We start from the raw sequence: 8,967 nt of genomic DNA, 5'->3' as shown, positions 1-8,967 counted from the left end.
TCCAACATGAGCCAACATGAGACCCAGCAGCCTCTGGAACTGCCTCACAGTGACTGGCTGGCCTGCTCCTACCCTCCTGACTGCAGTGAGGATGACTACAAACCGGGCAGGAGACAACTGTGCCCGCAACCCGGCCGAGTCCCACACCACGCTGAGAAAGTGGTTCTCCGCACTGGGGAAAGTACACTTTACCCGGCGTTTCAGTCTGAACCCCAGTACCTTCACGCAGGCGAGAACAGCATCTCTATGCCGAACTGCCTGGTGCTCTAACAAACCAACATCAACCATTCGTCGATATAATACACAATGCGGATGCCCTAAAGCTGCAGCGGAGTCAGTGCCGCATTCACGCACTCTGTGAAGGCACGGGTGAGAGTGCTAGGCCGAACAATATTGGTAAGTCATCGAAGCAAACTCAGGAACCTCCTGCAGCGGTGAAGGACAGCTGCATGGAGCATGTAACCTCCAGATCTAATGTATGACAAATCAGTCCTCGGACTCAACCTGAGACACAACAACGTCTCTAAACGAGAAACCCGAACCTGAGCCTCAAAAGTGAGTGGTTCAAGTAGCAGAGATCCAGAATGGGATGCAACCCACCGTCCTTCTTCGAACATTGAAGCACGGGCTGTAGCAGCCTGACTCTCTGAACAAGGAGGAAGGAACCACCTCGATGGCCCGTTTCCTCAGGAGAGCACGCAACTCCTGTCCCAGGACCAGAGCCTGCACGGGTCCCACCAGGGTGGGACACACCACGTTGAACCGGGGAGGAGAAGACGCGAACTGAATCGTGCAGCCCTTTTCCACAGTACAGGGGGACCCCTGAGAGACTCCTGGCAGCCCTCAAGACTGACAGAAAGTCTCCACAGGAGAACCAAACCCTCGGGGCTGGCCCCTGACCCACTCAGAGTGGCCTGAGAGGCGGCGGATCCCCCCATCCGCAGCGATCATACGGGCGGAATACGTGGAGCAAACCGCTGGAGAAAGCTGCGCCCTGAACACGACCCATGGCAGGGCTAGCAGACAGTCCTCCAGAACCCGAACAGCAGAAGCAGCATACTGCGGCCGTTGAAGCATCCTGAGAGGCGGCGGATGACCCCATCTGCAACGAACTTCGGGTGGAATAAGGAAGTTAACCGCTGGAGGGGGGCAGCGTCCTGAACACCCTGTGGCAGGGCCGACAGACCAACCTCCCGGCAGTGCCGGGGAGGGACGGGCACTGTAGCATAAGGTGCATTCCAAGATGCTAGCCATCAGGCTTACGCACCACAGTCCGTACACTAGAGGCGAGGACGAACCTCAGGTCGTCCAGCCCATCCTCAGGCTTAGAGTTTTGCCAGGGGCCCCTAGGACCTCCCCGCAGGAATCGGAGCCGCCGAGCAGCCCCATCGGAGCAGCGAGGAACTACCACTGAAACGCCACCGCGGTCTCCCGAACCCGCCAGCAATCGCCCTCACCTACAGCATCACCAGGTCAGGCCAGGAGGGGTCACTGTGGTGCACAGAAGGAAGCTCACATCATCCCCATAGCAGGCCAGCCTGGTATGCCTGCAACACACTCATCGTGTGGAAGCAACCTGCAGCCTGACCTGCCGCGTAGTCTACCCACCAGAGCCAAGCGGCTCTTTGTAGGCAAACCGATAGCCATCACAGACGCATCACTCGGGAGAGATAGCTAGCTAGCGTCTCTACCACAAGCGGCATCGTCCGTAGCCGCTACTTAGCTCCAATAACATTCACGCACAGCAAGAAATACTGGAAAAGCACGCGCTGCGGGCCTCCCAGGACTCAGACACCTCGGTGCGCAGATCAGGAAGGCGCTGAGGCTGTGGCACATGGTGCAGGAACGCTCATCCAGCTCACTGGGTGCGCTGCTGTTGCTACATGACCGGCTAGATCCAGCTCAGACCTGGCCCGTGCCACGACCTCAAGGAGCTCCACGCACAGCACAGGCTGTGAGGAGTCCGCAGGCTCGCCAGCATCCATCATCTTATCCTCCTTGGAGAGAGACGGCAATGCTGCGCCGCCCGCACCGGGAGAAGAAGCAGCTGTCCAGGCATGCTTCCCGATCTCCGAAATTTCTTCCACCTCGGAGGAAGAAATACGGAGCACCGCGTTACACACACCAGGAAAAGAACTGCTTCCAAACGAGCGCTCACCCTGGGAACGGAGCTCGGGAGCAGCCGAGCGATAGCCGGCTAAAATGCTAACAGCCGATACCTTCGAGCCGAGCCGAGAGTGCTCACTCGGAGAGTGCTCTCTGAAAATTCTCCCACCTCGGAGGAAGAATACAGAGCACCGCGTCACACGCACCGGAGAAGCAACCGCCAAATGAGTGCAATCCCTGGGGAACGGGAGCTCGCCTCGCAGCTGGGGAGCGCATAGCCACACGGCTAAAATGCTAACAACCGATACCCTCGAGAGCCGACTAAGCACGCTCCTAATCTAAGCAAACAACCCATGAATCTGTGCAAGCAGGAAACACGCAGACGGAATTCTGCCTGCATATAAGCTCATGACTGCACAGATAACACACTCAAAGCGCTACCTAAACGAGCAGAAGCTAATGTCGCTACCACCGCACAGCCATCTTGTAGCTTCCTGGTTTACGCGACATCACCTGTCTATGATGTCACGGCTTGCCTATTGGCTAGATTTCACACGTGGTTCAGAGCGTGGTCACGCAGGGGCGCTCCCATAGCGTTCGACGCAGCTCGAGTTCCTGAAGGAACTACAAATAAACACAATTGATTTGAACATGTGGATGGACACATGGACAAACGATTTTAACATTTTCTTTATTGTAGTAGTTATGACAATAAGGCTGCATATGTTGTAGTATTTCAGGTTATGCAGCTATGGGAAATTTATAATAATAGTTATTATAATAGTTCACCGTCAAGGTAGCAAAAGCAAGGACTATTTATTTCTGTACCCCTGTAGCCAAGCCTCAGCAGTGACAATAAAGCGTCTCTGAGACGGTATGAGGAAAACAATCAGGAATAAGCACAGAAGGAACACATCTTGTGCTAAGTTATGTTGGAGTGTAAGAATTTGATAATTGCTTTGAATCATTGTCAGATTTTGACTGGAGGCCTACTCTACATGCGGGAAATTCAGAATTGGGTTAGGTCTTGTTTTGTTGTTAAGCCAAAAGCCACAGTCATTTACTGGCAGGCATGCTAAAATTTTACCAGTACTCATAGGCACACCTTTCAGTGGACTTCCTCGAACACCACATTACTGGTTCTGCTTAGCTTGCCTGATTCCTTCTCCATGTCTGCTATGAATGCATTCCTCTGATTCACTGATAGAAAGGTTGATTCTCATCATTAGTTAAGTCAAGAGTCTTTATTGTCGCTTTCTACTATACACAGCGGTACACAGTACACAGTAAAACCGAGACAACGCTTCCTACAGAACCCTGGTGCTACACTAAACAGCATAGAGCTACAACACAACATAAAGCTACATAAAGTGCATCGAGTGCAACCGAGTGCAAACAGTGCAGACAAAAACAGTACAGACAGACAGTACAAACAGACAGACAAGACAAGACAATACCACAAAATAGCGCAGACTAGTAAACCTACTGTATACTTTGAATATACATTACTGTGCAAAGAGAACTATAAAAACTATAACCAATAATTATATGTAAACAAACACAATGCAGTACAAAAACAGCAGTAGCAGCAGTCAGAGATGCAAAACAGCATGTAAACAGTGTGATATGGTTAAGTATAAATAATAATTTATAAATAGTGGAGGAATGGATTGAGATGAGTAATGTGTGTGTGTGTGTGTGTGTGTGTGTGTGTGTGTGTGTGTGTGTGTGTGTGTGAGTTCCAGTTCAGTTCTGTGTATTGAGGAACCTAATGGCTTGCGGGAAAAAGCTGGATGTGACGGCCCGAATGCTTCGGAACCACTTTTCTGATGGCAGGAGGGTGAAGAGTGTGTGTGACGGGTGGGTGTGTGTGAGGAGTGTGTGTATGAGGTGTGTGGGGTTGGCCACAATGCTGTTGGCTTTGCAGATGCAGCGTGTGGTGTAAATGTCCATAATAGAGGGAGAGAGACTCATGATCTTCCCAGCAGTCCTAACTATCCTTGCGGTTCTTGCGGTCTGAGACGGTGCAGATCCTAAACCAGCCAGTGATGCAACTGCTCAAGATGCTCTCAATGGTCCTCTGTAGAACATTGTCAGGATCAGTGGAGGGAGATGAGCTTTACTTGCCTTCTCAGGAAGTAGAGACACTGCTGGGCTTTCTTGGTGATGGAGCTGATGTTGAGTGACCAGGTGAGGTTACCCGCCTGATGAACACCAGGGAATTTGGTGCTCTTTGACGATCTTCACTGAGGATCCATCGATGTTCAGTGGAGAATGGTCACTTGTGCTCTCCTGAAGTCCACAACCATCTCTCAACATTCAGAGACAGGTTGTTGGCTTCACACCAGTCTGGTCAATGGTGCACCTGGTCACTAGGAGGAGGGTGGTCTTCCTTGCCTTCACATTGTTCTGTACTTCAAAACGTCTGTACTTCTGTACTCCAAATCGGTTGGATGCCCTGCCACATGCGCCGGGTGTCTCTGCTGTCTGGAAAGTGGTCGTGGATTTTCTTTGCGTGTGCACGCTTCCCTCTCTGATGGCATGGGACAGTTTTGCCCTTGTTGTTCCTAACGCCGCCTTGTCCCCTGCTCTGAAGGCAGAGTCTCTTTGTTTTAGCAGCGACGCACTTTTGCAATCATTTACGGCTTCTGGTTGGAGCATGTAGTAATAGTTTAAGAGATGGTCATGTCATCAATGCACTTGCTGATGTATCTGGTCACTGGTGACGTGTACTCCTCCAAGTTGATGGAATCGCCATTGGTTGCAGCCTTCCTAAACATGTCCCAGTCAGTGCACTCAAAACAGTTTTGTTGAGCAGAAGCGGCTCCTGCTGGCCATATATATATATATATATATATATATATATATATATATATATATATATATATATATATATATACACATAGTGGTACACAGAAAGTCTAACATATGAGTTTTTTGAGATACGACGGTCAATCGGTCAATTTTTGCTTTGATACGAGAGCAAAAACTTGAGATACAAGCTTGAGGGAGGTGCCACTGCTACATGCTGAATCGAACCTAAAAGCGAAGATTTTGACGAAAATTAAGATAAGCAAAGAAGAAAAGTAAACATATTAAAGTTTAGGGATACGTAGTGTGCAGGAGTTCTATTAAAAACGAGTGTCCATCCACCTCCGCTTATCGCCTCTACCACTGGCCTCTACCATATATATATATATATATATATATATATATATATATATATATATATATATATATATATATATATATAAGATATATTTGTTTTGTTTTAAGTAAAGTAGGCACCTCAGTGGACACTGTTCAAATGGTTGTCAGTTTAAATCCCAGTACCACAACCTGAACTGCTTGGCCCTTGAGCAAGGCCCTAAATCCTCACTTGCTCAGATGTATAAACATCTGAGCAAGATAATTGCAAGGTGTTCTGTAGGAAGTCATCTGCCAAATGTTATTGTACTGTAATTGTAAATTTTCAAGGTGGTCTTCCTGATCTCTTCTCGCCCCTGTGATCAAATATCTCTGTGGCAGATTTGGACAGTTTCATGCACTATTTCACGTTTGCTCTTTGTTATGGCTTGCTTTCCATTATGTAATTGCAGGTGTGATAATACACGGGTCAGAGTAACACCAGGTAGCACCATTAGTCTCTAAACTTTTGATACGACCTTGTATAATGAATAAACCTTTAGTGTCACCCACATGTAGAGGGGCTACATTTTGAGTCTGGTTCCTCACAAGGTTTTTGCCTCATACCAGCTCTGGGAGTTTCTCACCACCACCACCACCTGACTCATTAGTGTTAAACTTGGAGAATAATTCATAGATTTACAATGTATATACATAATCTATATATCTCTGTAAAGCTGCATTGGGACAGTGTCTCTCCTTAACCAGGGAGCTCCAGGACCCTTGCAGGATGTTGTCCCCTCAGAAATACCATCACGTACTGAGTGATGGATTCCAGTGAAGGGATCATGTAAACAATAAGATAAAGTTGTCAGACAATAATAAAGTCATTTAAAAGTCAAGATTCAATAAACCCATCATGTCGGATTAGACCCTGGCAACATTTTTTTCAGTAATAGTAAAATGTTGTTTGTAAATATGAATTCAGATTGAAGTATTGTCCCCTGTTATAGATGAGGAAGTATACATTTTAAACCTATAAATAGATTTCCTGTGTGTTTTTTTTTTCTAGTATACCTGGATTCTTGTCATGAAGATAATTACATGCTAGGTGTGAAGACTGGAAAGTTTGTTACTGATAGACTAATAGGAATGTTTCCTAAATAAAGTGGGACAGTCCGATGATGTAACAGATCAGTATGTTAACACTGTTAGTGTAGGAGGACTGCTATAAAATAGCGTCAAGGAACCTGCTATAGTGTCACTTTAACCTGCAAGTTGAACAGACAGATACTGAACTAGATCCAAACATGGTGAGATTCCAGTGTGTGGCTGTGGCTCTGCTCTTATGCTTACAAGGTAAGACTTTAGCAATAATTACTGAAGAATGTTTCTTTATTTACTTTTATTTACAATAATGGCTATGTGCAAATTTATACAACATTGGTCATTGTGCAAATAGCTATAGCTGTAAGTATAACTTGATCCAGCAAATCCTGTAGCTTTCCATTTTATTTTGTTATAATATGTACTGACCTTTGATTATAAACAGATTTAATTGAAGGTAAAGATTATGAAATGATAACACTTGTTGACTATTTTATCACACATTGTATTTTAATTTGTTGAATTTATAAAATATAAAAAACATACAAATGATGCAGACATCTAAAAGACAACCACAAGGTTTCTTCCTCATACCCTCTCAGGGAGTTTTCTTCGCTACAATTGCCACTTGCTCAGTTATTAGCAACCAACTTATATGTGCAAATGTATAAATAGTAATTTATTAGTTAATTTATCAGTAAATAATTTATTATTTAGTAATTTTACCTATGTAATTCTGTAAAGCTTCTTTTGAACAGTGTGTTTTGTTTAAAGCACAGAATAGTTTAATCTTGACTTGTGTTTTTATCTCGCCTTGCTCTTTCCATTCTGTTTGTTAAACACCTGAACTTCTGGCATTTTGTTTTATATTAAAGTTGTCAAATCTACATCTGCATCTTGTTGAACTTAGCTTCTTCTTTCATTCCAGGTTCTCTTTCACAGCTGGATGGTGGGTATTTCTCTTAGTCTTAATTCATTTTATTCTCTCTGTTCTGCTGAATGATGACATTCGGATTGTGACTGATGTTTCTCTTTCTTTAGTATGTGGTCGTGCCCCTTTTAACACCCGTATTGTGGGTGGGCAGAGTTCCTCAGAAGGAGGGTGGCCATGGCAGGTTAGTCTCCAGAGCCCTGATTATAATGGACATTTCTGTGGAGGAACCCTGATCAACAAAGACTTTGTTCTGACAGCAGCCCACTGTTTCTCCAGGTTTGTTTCATTTAATTCCATTTTATTTGTATTTATACATATATAATACTTTAATCAGTTGTGAATGTAAGTAAAGAAATTAATAAATGTTTTTAATTCTACAGCACCATCTCTTCTGCTGTGACGGTGCATTTGGGGAAACAGACTCTAACCGGTTCTAATCCCAATCAAATTACGAGAGGTGTAACTCAGGTGATCGTTCACCCAGCTACAACAGCGCCACCCAAAACAATGACATCGCCTTCTACGCCTGAAGTCTTCAGTCAACTTCACGGACTACATCAGACCAGTGTGTCTGGCAGGGCAAGGCAGCAGTTTTCCAGATAAAACCAGCTGCTGGATCACAGGCTGGGAAGCATTGCCTCTGGAGGTAAAATACATAGACATGAACACACAGGTTTCTGTGATCAAAAAACTATAATATTGTACTTGTCAGGAAAATCTCACCTACAGAGGTGTTTTGTTTGCATCATCAGGAATAGTTGTAGTAGAAATGGTAGTTATGCAGGGTTTGGTTGTTAAGGGTTGTTGAGGTGGGTTTCTATGGCAAACCTGGGTATAATTTGATAACTTTTGAAATAAGAATGTATGTCTTTTTTTTGTATAGTGCAACTGCCAGCTCCTGGTGTTCTTCAGGAGGCGATGGTGCCTACTGTCAATACACAGATTTGTGATTTTCTACTGGGATTTGGCTCTATTACCCCAAACATGATGTGTGCTGGTTACTACCAAGGAGGCAAAGATACCTGCCAGGTAAACACACATTAAGAAGACATTTGTAAATAAATACAACTTGTATCAACCTTCAACAATCAAAAATGACAAAAGTTTATTTCTTTTGAAGGGGATTCTGGAGGTCCGCTGGTCACTAAGCAGGGTGCTGTCTGGGTTCAGGCTGGTATCACTAGCTGGGGTAGAGGCTGTGCTCTGTCCTATTCACCTGGTGTGTATACTCAGGTGTCTCAGTACCAGTCCTGGTTATCGAGTGTCATCAGCCAAAACCTGCCAGGATTTATCTAGTAAGACATTATTTACTCAGGAGTATGTTAGGCCATGAGTCTCTAACTGGCTTGAGCTGCAACTCAGTAGTTTTGGTCCTAATTTGTTCTTGTATCTTGCAGGTATTAACACAGTGGAAGGACTGATGGACGACGATGGACCAAGTGCAATGAAACAATTTTCCTTTAATAAACTGTGTTTATTATTTAATATGAAATGTTATTTACTATGCTTGTCTATATTTATTTTTTACGTGATGAATCTGATATACATAGTAGTTATATTTGTAAAGCTGTTTTATATTTTGTAATTATAAGGAAGCGTGTGAAAATGCTCTTGTACAGTACCACGTGTTTACATCAAGATTACATATTATTCATGTAATCTATTTATCTTCTTAAATTACTCACCTGATTAAA

The 8,967-nt window shown here is 44.7% G+C and overlaps 1 pseudogene; it reads left to right on the top strand.

Annotated features, from left to right (window-relative positions):
* Nucleotides 1-6,458: 6,458 nt before the first annotated feature.
* LOC124382543 lies at nucleotides 6,459-8,700 on the top strand (annotated as a pseudogene).
* The last annotated feature ends 267 nt before the right edge of the window (nucleotides 8,701-8,967 follow it).

The sequence above is a fragment of the Silurus meridionalis genome, unplaced genomic scaffold (genome assembly GCF_014805685.1).
Source record: "Silurus meridionalis isolate SWU-2019-XX unplaced genomic scaffold, ASM1480568v1 Scaffold629, whole genome shotgun sequence".
Classification (NCBI taxonomy): domain Eukaryota; kingdom Metazoa; phylum Chordata; class Actinopteri; order Siluriformes; family Siluridae; genus Silurus; species Silurus meridionalis.
This window is presented reverse-complemented; position numbering and strand designations above follow the sequence as displayed.